The following is a 16879-nucleotide window of genomic DNA, read 5'->3' as shown; positions in this document are numbered from 1 at the left end:
CTGCAACATGTCAGACTGTGCTAGGAATTTGTCTAGTGGGGCAGAGGGAAGGGGGAGGGTGCAAGAAGCTTTCAGAGTCAGCACAGGACCTCTATATGAGCAGTCTCTCAGGTCTGAGGAGAGCCGTGAGGGCTTCCCTCATCCCTGTGCTGAGGAGAGGAGCAGGCCCTTTCCTTTGCTCTGGAGCCCCTTACTCAGGCGCGGCAGGGTGCCGAGGCTTTGGACAGCTTTGAGCCACATCTCAATCCACAGTGCAGTGCTGCAAGTGCTGCACTCTAGCCCCAAGCAAGGAATATCTAAAGGCTAATCCACCAGCTAATCATCAAAGGTATGTTTTTTCCAAGTTATTTACAAGTAAGATATACCAGATTATTAAGTACCAGGATACTTTGTTAGAAATGTATGCAAGGCTGTGGTAGCCTAGCAGCAATAAGATGAGATATGGTATGAATGCAAAGACACGTTTAGTGCCTATAATTGTTTCCTAAGACCTATACCTCTGGTTTTAAGGCTTTTTTTTCCTGCTGCCACAGCAGTATCAGGCATTAAGGAGACATGAGCGACTCACACAGTCCACATGGGAGAGGAAGAAGGGAGCTGTACTGTGCATTTCTATGCCATTTGATTCTTTATGTTCACATTTTTTCCCTGCAAGTCCCAGTTCCTCTACTACACCCTGCTTTTAAAATGATATAAGCATTCATCTGAAACCATGGAAGCATCGTTTGAACCCAGGATCAAAGCCATGAACAAAGACTAAACCAGATTTCCCTCTCACTCTCATGCACAGAGATCTTGTTTCTCAGCATCTGCCGCTTTATTTCAATGTCACCTTTCAGCAGCCTTTTGGCAAGAATTCTGTATTCATGTATAAGCTAATGCATTTATATTTGGTTAATATATGCATTATGACCTTAACCATCCTTAAATATTATTCTTCTCTCTACACTTACATGCCTTTAAGTATGCTAGTTTTAAATGTTAAGTGACAAAGTCAAAATACTTTGAAATAACAATTTGAATCTGTTTGAATTCTTTGCCCATATCCAAATTCAAAATTCTGTATTAAAATAGATCATTTGCTCATTGTTTTCCCCCCCCACCTGATCATTAGTTTGTCTCAGGGGAAGAGTACTGGCAAAATCACAGAATATCAGTGCCACAATACAAGAAACATGGAAGAATGCCACCAAGTAAAAATATCATCTCCAAAAGTCAGTACTCAGGAACATAAAAATGTCTGGGAACTCCTGGGTTATCAAACTCTGATCCCAGTTGCTCTGACACAATAGGCTTTTAGTCTACTGTGGGCCACAGTGTGGCCTGACCATAAACATCACTAACCGCAAAACGTAGAGGTTTTAGTACAAAACACCAAAAAACCCACAAAATCTGTAATGCACCATTGAACAGAGAGCAAGAAAAAAATCAATTTCATTGCCAGCTTCTAAGTAAATGATGTGTCTAGAGGTAGACACATCAAATACATCTTTCTGGACCATGCCAGTGTCTGAATTGGTGCTCCAAGTTGTCACCCCAGCCAGTCACCTCAGATGGGAGTCAGCAACGTGCCACCTGGAATCAGAACTTGTGCCTTCACACAAAGGGAAAGGGCATTTCTCCAGGGAAAGTGCATGTCATTCAGAACCAATAAATTTAAATAAAATCATGAGCAAGTTTAATTGGTGAGTAGGAATAAAGTAATTGAACATTGATGAATATAGAGAAAGGTAGCACAAAATGAGAGTAACACAAGATGAGAATAGGCTCTCATGAAACACATTGCCATCTAAAATGTGATTTAACATAATCAGTTTGGTAAATCTGAGAATATTAACAATGTTCTTCAATTGCCAGTACAGAAGCTATCTTCTGTCTGTTTCAATGGACCTGAAAAGGGAGAAAAGTGCTGAAATTAGGAGAATTATACTCTATAATAGGCTGCTCCTATCTGTCTATATATAGAGAGCCTCATCTGCTTGGTCTTCCCAGTCAGGTGGCCTGTAGCAGACCCCACTATAACATCTCCTGTCCCTGCCTTCCCTTTAATCCTGACCCATAAACTCCAGGTCGGGTCCTCATCCATCCCCAGGCAGAGCTCCATGCACTCCAGCTGGTCACTGACATAGAGGGTGACACCCCCTCCACATCTCCCCTGCCTGTCCTTCCTAAAGAGCCTGTATCCTTCCATTCCAACACCCCAGTCACAGGAGCCATCCCACCACACCTCTCTGATGCCAATAAGATCATAGCCCTGCAGGCGTGAGCACATCTCTAGCTCCTCTTGTTTATTCCCCATGCTACGTGTGTTTGCATAGAGGCATTTAAATTGGGCCCCCAGTGAAGCTGACTTACTGGCTGGAATTTCTTTGTGCTGCTCTTCAAGTGCTCTCCTTCTGACCTGTGATCCCTCTCCAGACTCTGGGAATCGATTGCTGGCACTGGCATCAAGCTGGTAGGAGTGGGATGGATTGAGGTTCCCCTCTCCTGGCAACTTTAGTTTAAAGCCCTCTTCATCAACTTGGCAAGCCTATGACCAAAGACACTCTTCCCTTCTCTGACAGATGGATCCCAGCAGCCCCCAGTAGACCAAGTCCCGTAATGAACTGTTGACTTGCCAGATCCGACTGGCCCTTTCAAACCCCTTCCCTTTGATGGCGAAACAGAACCTTTGCCCCTTTGAACATGAAAACCAGAAAGGAATGTAGTGAGGTATTTACAATTAACTGGTATGAAGCAATGCAGTGTAAAAAGTAGAGATACAAAAAAGTAGCCAGGTAAGTAGCTGGTAAATATGCAACAATGTTCAAAACAGATTTAGGGTTTGGTTGGTTTTTAGGAAGAACATTTTGTCCAGCAAGGCATATTTTACAGCCTTAGGGTCACTATGCAAATAAAACTTGCAGATTTCTTAGAGAAATGCATGCAAAATTATCCCGAAGTTATGTATTTATTATTATAATGCTAAAAAAAGAACCAAAGGAAATTTTCTAAGAGAAACCATATGCTGAAACATTATTCACCTTTTATCCTTGAAAACATGTTTTTGATGTGGGTACTTTGAAGGATTATTTCAGCAAGCAGTAGCCTCTGCAGCTGCTGACCCAAGAAAGCTTTCAGGCATGGCAGTCATGGAGGCTTATATATGAAACCCAATGGTAAATTTAAGCTATTGCAGCCTCCCATTTTGTGTTAGAGACCACCCTACTATTGCATCTGTGGCTCAAATTCTTATCTGAGTTATAGGACAAAGTGATTCCCCTGTGTTCAGGAAAATGCCATTGGGTTTGTTCTACCCATAGGACAGAGAGCAGTCATCCAGCTGCCACTGAGGATAAACACTGACTTTAATCCAGTGTTCATCTGTTGGGCAGGGACTGGGGAAACGTGCTGCCCTGGCACTGAAGTGGGAGGCAGGAGATCAGAGATGCAGTGACCGTTGACCTGCTGGGCCCTGCACAGAGCGGGGCTGGTGTTGCTATTGTTTCCTGGGTGTCACCAGAGGCAGGTGGAGATACATCAGGCTGAGAGGACACCTTCTCAAAGGGGGAAAAACAAGCTAGCCACATTTTTTCTCCAGTGAATTTCCTGCCCTCAGTCTCCTACTGCAGGCTCTACTGCTGCCTCCAGATGTGATCCAGCTACCTCACTGCTGCCAAGAAGAGGAAGGTGACTGCTGCAGTACTTCTTTAAATGATAATATTCTGTATCAGCTAAGACAGTAGCCTGTGGAGCTCTTCAGCTTAGGGTCACAGGTACTTGTAAGATACTTATTGTGACATTTTGGGGAAGGCCTATTCTCAGTTTACCTTTAGTTAGCAGATTAAATCGTAGGAGGAAGATGGGAGATTTTCATTCGAAATACTGGCTAGAACAGAGCAAGGCATTGCCAGAAGTGGAGTTGCAAGAGGGACTGAGGGCTGCAGTATCCTCTACTGCAAACGCAGTTTCCACTCTGCTGTGGAGGGAGGGAACTCCATCTGCTCACTTCTTCCATTCACTTCACCTGGAAATTGGATCCTGCCTTGGATACTAAGTAAGGAAGCATTTCTTTACCAAGAGGGTGGTCAAACACTGGAACAGGCTTCCTAGAGAGGTGGTTGGTGCCCCAAGCCTGTCAGTGTTTAAGAGGCATTTGGACAATGTCCTTAATAATATGCTTTAACTTTTGGTCAGCCCCGAAGTGGTCAGGCCGTTGGACTAGATGATTGTTGTAGGTCACTTCCAACTAAACTATTCTGTTCTGCTCATAGAATTATAGAATGGTTTGGGTTGTAAAGGACCTTAAAGATCATCTATTTCCAACCCTCTGCCATGGGCAGGGACACCTTCCACTAGATCAGGTTCCCCAAAGCCCCATCCAACCTGACCTTGAACACTTCCAGAGATGGGGCATCAGCAACTTCTCTGGGCAACCTGTTCCAGTTCTATTCTATTCTATTCTATTCTATTCTATTCTATTCTATTCTATTCTATTCTATTCTATTCTATTCTATTCTTTTGCCTGTTATATCTGTGATCAATAATACAACTTGCAAAAAAGTTAGAGGTGGAGCAGTGTGTAAAAGATATTGACCTAAGTGTGGCCTGGAGCACAAGCCAAAGGCAGGCACTATAGCCCTCATCTCACCCGTATGGAATCTTTTCTTTTCTCATTTAAAATAAATGCTTTGTTTTGTTAACTTATTATTAGATGTCTGTGAGACCATGAAGGCCTGGATGGTGTAATGTTCAAGGATACACTGTGGAGTGTGATCTCAAGGCTGTCATGGTAGGCTTGAAGTCACATACAGCAACTCTGGGACTGCTGCTCTCACTGGCAGCAGGAGCAAACCTTGAATTTCTTATTGTCTTTACTATTCCTCAGAAACCCTTCTAGTCACAGGGGGTAGAGCTTGTGTTTGTACAAGAAATGCTGTGGTGCATTCAGTTTTAACATGCAACATTACCTGTGGTGAATGGAATTAAAAGATTTTACATATAAAATGGTTATGTAAAATTAATCCTAAATAGTTTTAAAAGGAAATCCTGCCTAGAATGATGCTCATAAAGCAGATTTTCAGTCAGATGTTTTTAGTCTGTCATTGTTGTCCCTGCAGCTATTATTTTGCCTTTCATGCCATGACACTGCTGGATCTGAAATGTCAGAAAATGGGCTTCCGGTCACCTAAATGAAGAGTTACTCCCATCATAAGGACAAGACAAAGTAAGTAAAGCTTCAAGGGCAGTGTCAGCAGACTTCTTTAAGTATTAAAAATCCTATTTAGACCTACAAATATTACTCAACAAAGTGAAAGAGAAGACCTGTAAAAACTATTACTTATGTGTACACATGCATGCACACAGGCACATGCACACACAGACTTCACTCACACTAGTAATAAATAAAGGGGACAAGTTGAACTGAAGACTGAAAGAAAGGGTGTGAATTCAATGGAGCTGTATCAAACCACTGAAGAAGGCAGATTTCTTAGAGAAATGCATGCAAAATTATCCCGAAGTTATGTATTTATTATTATAATGCTAAAAAATCCAAGCTGCAGTAGGCATTTCAACTCTCTCCTTATATGGTGACTAGTGCTAGCTCTTTTACTGCTCATTGTGTAAGCAGAAAGTCCCACTGACATGTTTCGTGTTCTGTGAATTATTAGATGGGGACAGTGGTGAATTCAAACAAGGAGATTTTTTAAGTGTTAGCTACACCCAATGGATGAAATGCTGTCCAAAGTCAGAGGATAAAATCCTGGCCCCACATAAGTCAATGGTAAAATTTCCGTTGCCAGGCACTTATTCTCCAGGTTATTGCCACCTTCAACCCATTTATTGTCTTCTGAGAAACATAGAACCTACATGCATCTGAAACCTCTTTAGGAGTAACTTTGACTCTGTATCTGTGGGATTCTTCATACCTGGGGAAAATCATATGGTCCAGTCTTCTCAAAGGAGAACAGGCTGGAGAACTGGGAGTGCCAGTCCTGTCCTCCCAAACATGACCTCCAGTTAGTGCCTCTGAAGAAGTTAGGGCCAGCAAAGATCTTAAGCCAACAGTCTTGAACCATCAACCCCCCTCAAACATGGTGTTACCTGACTCCTCCCCACTGGCAAGGGCCAGGGCACAGGGTGCCAATGACAGAGTATATGTGCTAATCACCACCCGAGGTGCCTGTCCCTGGCAGCAGGTCCTATGAGACGGACAAGAGGTGGTGGACAGCCCCTCTTGGAAAACGTGTTTTCCAGTAGGACCCTCTTAAGAGGGGCCTTGTGCTGAGAACTTTGACACCCCTGTCCCCCCACTGGCCTTGTGTCTGCAATTACGTTTCAGCAACAAGCATATCATTTGAACAGGAAGAGAAATATGGCTCCCAGAAGGATGGCTTGACAACAAAAAGACAAAATACCTTTGCAATTTTCAACTGTTTAAAGATGGTAGAAATTAGGTTTTTATGCAGGGGTTGTAGACTAAGAAGTCATGTTGTCCAGCAATCCTTGAAAAGGCGAAATCCTTAAACTCATCAGGATTTTGAAATACTTAATATTGTCCAGACATGTCAGGTAGAAAAATTCTGTCTCTCTGCACATAGACAGCAAAAAGCCATCCACAGTCAGCTACCTGAGGGGCGTTTTGCATGTTGGGTCTTCAGACAGAATTCAAACTAAAGTCTTTGGGTGTAAATTAATTCCTTGAAGTGCTGCTCTCTCAAGCTCCACTGCCATCGTTTACAATTTGTCATGTCTTCCTGCATATTTCCTACTTTCCTACCTTGCACCCATAAAAAGGGAGGATGAGGGAAGTCCCGAGCTTTCAAATACGCCTTCTTGGAAGACCAAGAACAATTTTGAAAGGGAGGACATGATAGTATGCCCATCCTTCTCAATCTAAATGACAGTGTGCAGCATCAGCTTTTAAATGTCAAGGTCATTTGTGGTATTTCTATTTTGAGTAAAATGGCTCCTGCTGTTTCCATGGTTTCACCTGAAATATGTACTGAGCCTCATTGTTAAGAACCTTGAAACCCAACCATTCTAATAAAAAAATAGACATCCTCTTCTGTAGGTAGTTAATTTGAATTTAAATACAAAGCAGTCTGTATTTACCCTGGATGAGTTTATGGATCTCTACATTGCATTTGTGAACAAAAACAGATGTTTGGCCAATTTACCCTTCTTTTTGGCATATTGCACAATTATAGCTTTAATTATTTCTACAGAATAGATTGTTTCTGCAGTAGAAAGATCAGCTTTATTGTTTGCTACACATAAGGAAATAGCTTTATTAAAATAAACTATTGAAAAAACATACTAGCTCGCAGTCATAATGAAAATGCAAAAGAAACACAGTATTCTTTAGAGAGACATTTTAAAAGGTTAGCATTGCTTCAGATTGGATTCTATATGTTCACATTCAGCTGTGCAAAATACTAACAGTTATTAGAACTGCTAAATTTTCCAGGACAAAATAGTCATTTTCCCATGATTCTGTTACTACTTAATAACTATTAATCAGAAACAGAATGCTGGAAGGAGATTGAAGAATGACTCAGATGAATAAGGCAAGGAATAGTTTAATGAATTTTAAAACCTCAAAACGCAAAATTAAAACTGTGGATACTGAAAGACAGAAGATTTCCATATTAAGGCCTTCAGCACTGTTCGTGTTGAGCTGCCAGTTTCAGAATACTCATCTTTGCAATATTACTGGCGTAAACACTGTGTTTTGTCACCAAAATGAAGTTACAGAGATGTAGCTCCAGTGATTTAGATAAGATTGGAGCAGACACTGCATAGAAAGAAAGTCCATTGTCTCATCAAATGGACACCTTTACAGCCAAATTTTAAGCAGATTATAGAATGTAACCAAGTGTGGAGGCAAGACATTATTTAAATTATTTATTTATTTATTTATTTAGAAATATATCTATTAGTAAGCTGTCATCATCTGAGGGTTTCATCATTCACATGACATCAGTCTGTGGTATTTTTCTCATTTGCTAGTTAGTCTTTTTGCAGCTCTGGAAGACACAGAAAATTGCCACTTTATCTCTGATAAATTATAGTTTCATGTTGTAGAAAGTCTGTTCATTTCCTCCTTATCAGGCCAAGGGATTTAAAAGCAGTTAATCCAACTCACCTAACTGTAATTGTCTAGTATGTGGCCATCCATGCTGGGTTCATGGACTAGGCTCCATATTTAATAAATACAGAGAGATGTCAGTGGCTGTATTCTAGATATCTTTTGCTCCTTACTTTAAACACATACAGTAAATAGTTAGTTACACCAATGTGAAAATACTTAAAACATCTGTACAATGAACTAGCCCTGAACAGTTTTTCCTAGTGCCAGCGGGATTTTATACAAAACTAAAATGGGTGAGGACTTAAGACTTTGGATACCTGCTTTGTATTATCTAGACATGTTATGTCTGTCTCTATACCCTTCAGTGTTAGTGCTCGGTTGATATGTTTCTCATATATGGGATTTTAAAGTCCTTAGTTTTTTAGTTATTAGGGAAAAAAAAAAATCGTACAGCTTGTATATTTTCCTACTCTTATTTAGTCAGAAATCCTAAAGAATATTATAAAAAAGTATCATGATTAGTGTCAGGCTTGCTTACATTCTTCATTCCTCCTATCCATTCCTGTCCCTTTCCTCATTCAGCCTTCCAAAAAGGTCTGTGCCATTGCTCTGCCAGCTATGCTAGAAGTCACCTAGCAGGCGTGCAGGAGGACATCCAGCCCCAACAGCACGTGGTCACTGCATCACAAGGGAGAGGGTGCAGACCACAGAAGAATGAATTGTTCCTACCAGTCTGACTTTGACATGATGACACAGCTTTGTACTCTCATCTTGTTCAGCTAAACAAGATGGTCCAAATCCAGCTTTCAAAGCAAAACTACATGACACAAGCAGAGCTTGTGTCAGATCATCAAAGAGGCATCATGATATAACAAAGTATTGCATCTGATATAGCAAATGTGTTAGTAAGCTCTCTTTTTTTTTTTTTTTTAAATACAAACAGACCTTATAAACATGCAAGTTCTGTTATATCATTTCTTGTACCTCAGGAAGCAAGAGAAAGGCACAAGTTAGAAAGTATTCCCAGTACTTAAGACACTTCAAATTCCTTAAGGTTAATAGATTTAATATCTGAGAGGTTAATGCCTGTAGAACACCATCTACAGTGCTCTAAAACAACAGAAATGACTGAAGGCTGCCATATCCTAGCACATCCAAATAAAAGCATAGAAAGTTACAACCACCTAAGACTATGGGAATAGTATGAGTGGTTTACTGACTGACCTACCTTAGACAAGCTTACATTTAGGGCAAGGTACTTAAAGATCTTTTTTTTCATTTTTTTCTTTTTTTTTCCCTCCCGGTCTTCAGCTGCAAAAAGCTCTTTCTTAAAGCTCAGGATATGCATGGCACATCGGTATTGAAACCTCGCACCTTTTGCTAGTTTTGCAAAAAGCAATGCATTGGGTTCTTTTGATCAGAATTGCTGGCCCTGGAAGAAAGAGATTTTCTACAGTCACTTATCCTATCTTACCTGCAAATAAAATCTGTGAAGAGTTTTAATCAAGAGTTTACAAGGAGACCTTCAAAGTGCTGTAGACAGAGAATTTCAGATACCTTTTAGCCATACAGAGCCCTTACTCTTCCCTACAAGAAGACCATACAGTTGGTGCTCTGCTGCCAATCCAGCGAGTGGTCAGGAAACACAGATTTTTAGTCATCTGTGTTAAAACTCAGGCAAAATTCTGTTGTTGTTTTTAGCATTAAAGAATATAAATATTTTTAATAGATTTTGTGTGGATAACATGAGAATAGTTTAAAAAATGTTGATACTTTCCATCCTGTAGGACACTTTAGTGTCTAAATGTAGGCATCTGTGTATAATCTAAGTGTAGAAGTTCCTGCTCTAGTCACTGAAGATAAAATACTTGACTCATTTGCCAAGTATAGATGTCAAGTGACATCAGAAATGTCACAGGACACCTGGGAGCACTGCAGAAAGGTGGCAGATGTGGCACAAGGTACAGAGGAGACCCATGCCTTTCCAAACTTCAGCAGGAGATCAGGCAGGACACCCAAAGGGCATTAGACTCCTCTATTAGGCAAACTCAATAGAGTTTGGAACTCCTCATGTGGACTGCTTTTTAGGGGTGACTTGAAGAGCTCCCAGCAGGGAGCAGTCTGCCAGCTGCATTGGTTAAGTTTCCACTGAGCATAACAATGTTTAGACACCTAGTTCCCATGTCGTTACCTACATCTATGTGCCTAAATTTAAGTGTCTGTGATCTGGTGCTGAATCTCACCATGAGTGTGCAGATAAGAACACAAAGTTATTGGGAACTGCAGAGACAGAAGTAAAAAGTTTTGTGCAGCAGGTAACACTGATGTTTCAGGGAACAGCAATTTCCACAATTAGACACTGCCTGGAATAAGTTGATGGGTAAGGTCCCACTCTGGCTAAAATATTTACCATTAAGTGTGCAACAAGTTTTGTCTTTATTCAACAAAGCATTGTAGCGTATTCTGAGAATTTAAGATGCGCTTAACAGGTCTGCTGATTCAGGACTCAAGTTCTCTCTATATACACATGATGTCCTACATTAAATCTCGTGCTCATGCACAAAGCTTTGCAACTCCTGCCTACCATGCACGTCAGTGGAAATATGAAAAAAAAATAAATTCAGATAAGTGGATTTCTGAGAACAATCATAAGGTAAATACAAAATCACATCGTCATCATGCTCAAGTGCTCACAGTAGCTGCCAGTTTGCTGACATACCTCAGCTGGTGGAATTGCTTTTCCCTAAGCAACACAGGGATTTTGTCTTCAGGTGCATAGCCTTGGTTCTGCAGTGCACATGCAGTTCAAGCACATGTCTTTGAGTAAGGAATATTTGAAGTTGAATTTCATTTTAAGAAGCTTGCAGACCATAACTGATTGTCAAAAAAGATAGGAAACATGTCTTCCCAAGAGTTTTTTCTGGTTTTTGGAATCTATGAAATAGGCTTTTACAAACAAATTTATGGGCATAAAGAAACATTTGACTATTAGATGCTTCTATAGAACATGGGGACTTTGTAATAAAAATGTTCATTTATTCTCAGTTCACCCAGAGTTCCACTATTGTCAACTTGGATAAAACTCATATGCCTTCACTCCCAGGGCTGAACTGAAAGATTACAAAAATAAATGGCCATGTTCTCATGGAAGAACTAATTTCTTGTATAAAATATATGGCAAAGAAGAAAATACTAGTATTTTAACCTTTTTTAAAAATAAATAAATAAACTGCTCTTGTTATCTAACCTAAATATGGCTCCTTAGGAGCTGGAAGGATCCTTTTCTTGAACAGGTTCTGTAGACCTCTTTGAGGTCTTAGGTCTGATTTACTCTCTCAGGATCCGTGTAATTAGCTCAAAATCTGTGGGGGGAAAAAAGGCAAACTTCAAGTACAGATATTTTATTTCATGTAAAAAAGTACCCATTCCTTAGTAAAACAACAAAAATGTCAACCTTCCCAAATCAAAGGTGTGGTTATTTCAGCTGCTTTTTAAACTAAAGCCAAACTTAGTTTAATTTGGTCTCGTTTCTTCAGCCACCATCATTTTTCTACATTCAGCTGAACAATGTGTACCAAATGCATTTTGAAATAATTAATTATTTGTCCAGACATTTTGCTGATATTTCTACAGAAATTACAAGAGGATGCTGATCTGCTTACCTTTTCAGTATGCTCCCTAGCCTGTTGCCCAAACCCTCCTGCTTAGACTTGGAAGAAGACCTACAGTTCTGTAATGTAAATGGGCTGTGTATCTCCACAAGAGTCTCCAGCACCCTGTCACCTCCTTTCACCCTGCAGAACCAATGCAGACTGGCCCCAGGAAGAGTGCTTCATACTCATCAGCTGTGAAGAAAGAAGAGCTGTAAGTCAGCACTTTACAGTGCATCTGCATTTGCATTAAGTGTTGCATCTCCCACTATTCTACAGGTTGAAGTAGGCAGCTCTGTTCCAGCTCTTTGGACTCTGTCTTTTCTCCTGTATAATGGGTAGAGGACACTGGCCAGCCTTTTTTGACTGTTATACCTATGTATCCCTGTACTAAAAGCACACATTAATCTAAAGATCATTTTTGTCACCCTGCTCCTCTAAACTACACTTTTCAACAGTTTCTCCCCGCTCTGTTGACCTCCTGGTTATGGGATCAACTCTAAATATCTGTCCTCCCTTCCCTTGCCCTTCTCAATCCCTTCTCTTTTCTAATCTCCTTTCCCAGTATAGCTTTCGCTTTTCAGCTCACTGCCACTGTGGTACAGGGGCCTGACTCACAACTGACCCTATCCCCACAGTTCCTCATCCCTTCTGACCCTAGGGTGCATCCTCGCCCCGCTCTCTACTGCCTTCCTCCCAGATGGGACCACCACAACCACTGCCCCATCAGCAACAGGGTCTTGACCCAAAAGCACAGCTCTCACCTTGCAGCAGCAGAGCAGTCCCCCCGGCACTCCCCAGCCATTTTGTACACATTTGGTAGAGGTCCAGAGCCTGAGGGAAGCAGGACCCAGGCAGCTGTGTGCACTCTGGATCCAGTCCTGAAATCTGCCGCTAAATAAAAGGAGTGAATTCTTTGAATGTTTTCTTGTCATGCAATCTTCCTTCCCAGGGGCATCCTGGTTGTCTGGGTTTCTTTTCCCCCCATTAAGAAATCATTTCTTTAATTTACCTGTTCCAGCGAAACATCAGATTGTTTCTCAGAGCTTATTATTTTCCAAAGCCATGAACTCCAGAAGCATGAGAACAGCCATTAGTAGAGTTTTGCACTGTATTGCTATGTTAAATCAGTAAAACACTGTTAATAAAATGCAAAAATGCACTATCAATTTAAGTACAAAAGTACTAAAGCACCTGGTGAAAGATGGAGCTAGCAGGACCCAAACATTGGTAGTATCAGTAAGGTTCAAATACCTAATGGGACCTTGTTTCTTGCGCTGTGCTGTCTACTGTATTTGATTAAATCCTGGTTCTGTAGCTATGGGTCTGACAATTTCAAGCCAAATCCTCCATCAGTGTTAAAAATTTGGGCTCCCCATGTAAACTGGCTCACAGTCTGATCCAAACTGATCCTACAAAAACATTAAGTCCCAAAAGCAGTAGGAGATACTTTTACTATTAGCAGCTGATCTATTTGAGGAAAGATGGAGCAAGTATGATGAAGAGGTTAAAAATAAGTTCAAATATTTGTGTGCTTGGCCATTTTCCTTTCTGTCCCTGTTATCTAACGTGCTCACCTCGGAAGAAACCTCTGATTTAATTAGAAGTACCAATCTGGGATTCGTGCACTTACATAACAAAACACCTTGGGAAATAATTAAAAAAAAATCTTTTTACCAAGAATACTCTCCCCAAATATTAATTATTCATGTTTGTAATAATTACAGCATGGCACTGCACAGCTAGCCAGCTCATAGTTTTGCATATGCTGAATTACAATTATTGCAGTCAATTAAGACCAGAATCTGTGTGATGCTGGTCATACTGCAGAAATATTATGGGTTTCCTCTAACTTTCATTCTTCACTGCTATAATGAAACTTTTTCTGTTTTCTAAAATATATTCTGGCCATAGTTTTTTTATTATTCTTTTACAGCCAGACGATCTGCCATCTAGGCAGAAAGTTGAAACTGTTTTAGCTTCTATTTTTAAATCTCTGCATTTGAATGAGGTTTTGGGTTTTTTTAAACTCACATCTGCCACTTAAAAAAAAAAGGCAAAGGTTATGGTTCACTTCATTTCAGTGGATTTATCTTAAATCCTGGCAGGTTGGCTTGATATGTTTTTGCAGAACACATAGGACATTTGGGGTTAAAGTTACTCCTTGTAACTGTGTCATTAGTACCGTAGCAGTGTGCAGGCACTGATTATGTTCTCTCTGCCTTGCTCCCATACCTCTAATCTCAGAGCTGACCTGATTTATATCACTAGCTTTACATGGGCCTGTGTATCTTGAAATCTAGGAGAGGGGAAAGGGCTGATATTCCCTGAAAATAAACTCAGCTGGCAAAGAGATTAACCCATTTATAAATGCATTTTCGCCTGTTGCAGAGTGTGCAGAGTTTCATCCATTTAAGGAACATAGGACTATATCCGGATACTGACACTGCTTGGGAAGGGAGAAGAAAGAAGCAGATGAAGTAGGAGTCCAAATGGATTGGTCTCCAGAACAGCAATTTAAATTATTTGGGGGTCTTTTGTGAGGGACAGAAGGAGGAAAGGAGAAGACTGAATTAGGAGGTAACATCTCAGAGCAATCATTTGCAGTAGCTGATATAAAAAAACATTCTTTTCCTTTCCAAGTGTCACTCATTATAGGTAACTCTGGAAAATCTGATGTACCCTTAAAAGCATCCCCAAAGTAGGTGCAATCAGTCATCAATGGCAGAGGTTTATGTAATCTCACATTTACAGTGAGGAAAACAATTTATGAAGGAGCATAAAAATGAGACATGATGGCCTTCAGGCCTTTGTCAAAGGATTCCCAGCAAACAACTCAGCTGACACGAAGATTAACTACTTTATAAGTGTACTCGTATGCTTCTGAGCATGAAGAGTTTTACCCATTTGATGATCCCAGGTCTAAATCCAGATTCTTCTAAGCTTGAAAATACAGAACACTGTTTATTCCCATCAAGACCATTTTCTGCACTTCTATAAAAGGCTTCTGCTGAAGCGTCAAATACACCAGACTAGGTTTAAAAACAGTGCTTTGGGAATTACATTCACACATAATACTGAAAACAGCAAGACGTGTGTAGGGTATTCCCTGGGTTGAATATGCCAGATGTGGGTGGGTGAGATGTGTGGATGCCAGATGTGTGAAAGAGACCTCTTTGCACATGGAGACCTCAATAAGTGGGGAACCATGTCCAGGCAGGCAGATCATCCCACAGAGTTCAGCTGGGCTGCCAGGGGCTCAGCTCACTCCCACATCTGGTTCTGCTTCCCTCTTCTGAATGGAGGCAAGTCCAGAACATTTATAGCTCTAAATTGCATTTTAGGCACCATGATGTCAGCCCAACGAGCACATCTGGCTGTAGACCTTGAAGGCTCTGCTTGGTGAGCCAAGGTGCATCTTCCAAGCTTGTGGAGGAGAGGAGGGAAACATCCTTTCCTGGGGCCCTGGGAGTCAGGCAGTAGCTGTGCCTGGAGCAAGCACACTGTGTTATTTGGTGATTTCTTACAGTGACAGGTCATAGCACCAAAAATACTGGGGTTATTATCATTTTTTACCTGTAAATATCTAGCAGCAATATGTTCTTAAATTCCTTACAGTCCAAAGCAGGAGAAGGACTTCTCCAACAGGAGACTCCAATGGACTCCTAACATAGGTACTTAGAATAATTTCCAGTACCTCTAAATCAGATCAAACCCATATTAAAATTAATATAGGGTTAGGAAAAATTGAGTGTGACCACAACTCTTATCAAAATCAACTAAATCATCCAGCCTGAGACTGTGGGAAGAATTATCCTGCCCTTGTCAGCCAGAAAAATGTGATGAATATATTGCTACCAAATCTCTCTCTAAATAAAAAGTGTCAAGTTTATTTTTATACCTGTTACTATGGCATGTCTGGTGTGTCATATCAAATATGTGCAAAATTCCTTCTTAAGAGAAATTTAAATTAAAAAAGGAAGAGAAAAGCAAGACAAGTTTAGATGTGATATAATGAATAAGCAGAAAATTAAAAACAGAGGAGGAGACTGAGTAACAGACCCATTCAGATACTTCATCCTTTGTCCATAACCAAGGGGTTTTTCAGACACTTCATTTGTAAATAAATGTAAATATACAAATATTATATAGTCTCTGAAGGGTAATAGAAGAGACACACAGACAGTATAATGATCACTTCAGAAATCTATTCTACTTTTAAGTGGATTTAAGGTTGAAAGCACTTGTCAATAATTCAAGGGTAAAATACATTAAGGGACTACTGTAATTATCCAAAGCTCAGGCAATATAAACTGGGAAACTGAGAATAAAGGAACTGATTATAAACAATCCAGCCATGCAGTCATCAGGATTTTGTGGTTACTGTATAGGGTGGACATAGCGCTTAGGGATATGGTGTAGTTGAGAATGGTCAGTGTTAGGTTAATGGTTGGACTAGGTGATCTTCAAGGTCTTTTCCAACCTAGATGATTCTGTGATTCTGTATAGTATTATGACAGGGCAGAGTTAAGGCTAGCTGACTGCCTCTGCTGTGCCTGCTTTGTCTGCATGTGTGTTGATTATTTTAAATGTAAAACAACTATATATTCAAATGTAGTTACTTGCTGACCCTGGTGCCTCTCTACTAAGAGGCAATCAGCCCCATCCATGCAAACATAAACATAGTTCAGTGAATTAGAGCAAGAAAGATTAAATTAAAAGACAACCTCTGGCCCCTGAGAGCTGTGTCTCCCTTCCTGCCCACAGCCCAGAACAGGACATTTCGTGCATTTGAAAATAGCTTGGAAGAAACTGATCTGTGTGTAAAATCATGGAAAACAGGCTGAAAGGGATCTCAGGAGTCCTGTCTAACATACTTCTATACCCTCCATGCAATGACTCTTTAGTAGGTCACTGTCAAAGATAGCAGCAAATGGGATTCAGTATTTAAAGGAAATTACTGTCACCATTTACCCTTCTTGTTAATGTTTTGCCTTCTTAGCTATGACTAAACCTGTGAAGTAATAAATGTTCATTTAGGCAGAAATATCCTTTAAACATAAAGAAGAGAAGAAGCCCTCTAGGAAAAGTGCTGAAACTACAGATGACATAATCAAATGAAATAAAACCTGTGCTATGGGCATTAGTCACTCAT

Source organism: Strix aluco, chromosome 1, assembly GCF_031877795.1.
Source record: "Strix aluco isolate bStrAlu1 chromosome 1, bStrAlu1.hap1, whole genome shotgun sequence".
In the NCBI taxonomy this organism is placed as follows: Eukaryota; Metazoa; Chordata; class Aves; order Strigiformes; family Strigidae; genus Strix; species Strix aluco.
Note: the sequence above shows the minus strand (reverse complement) of the source record.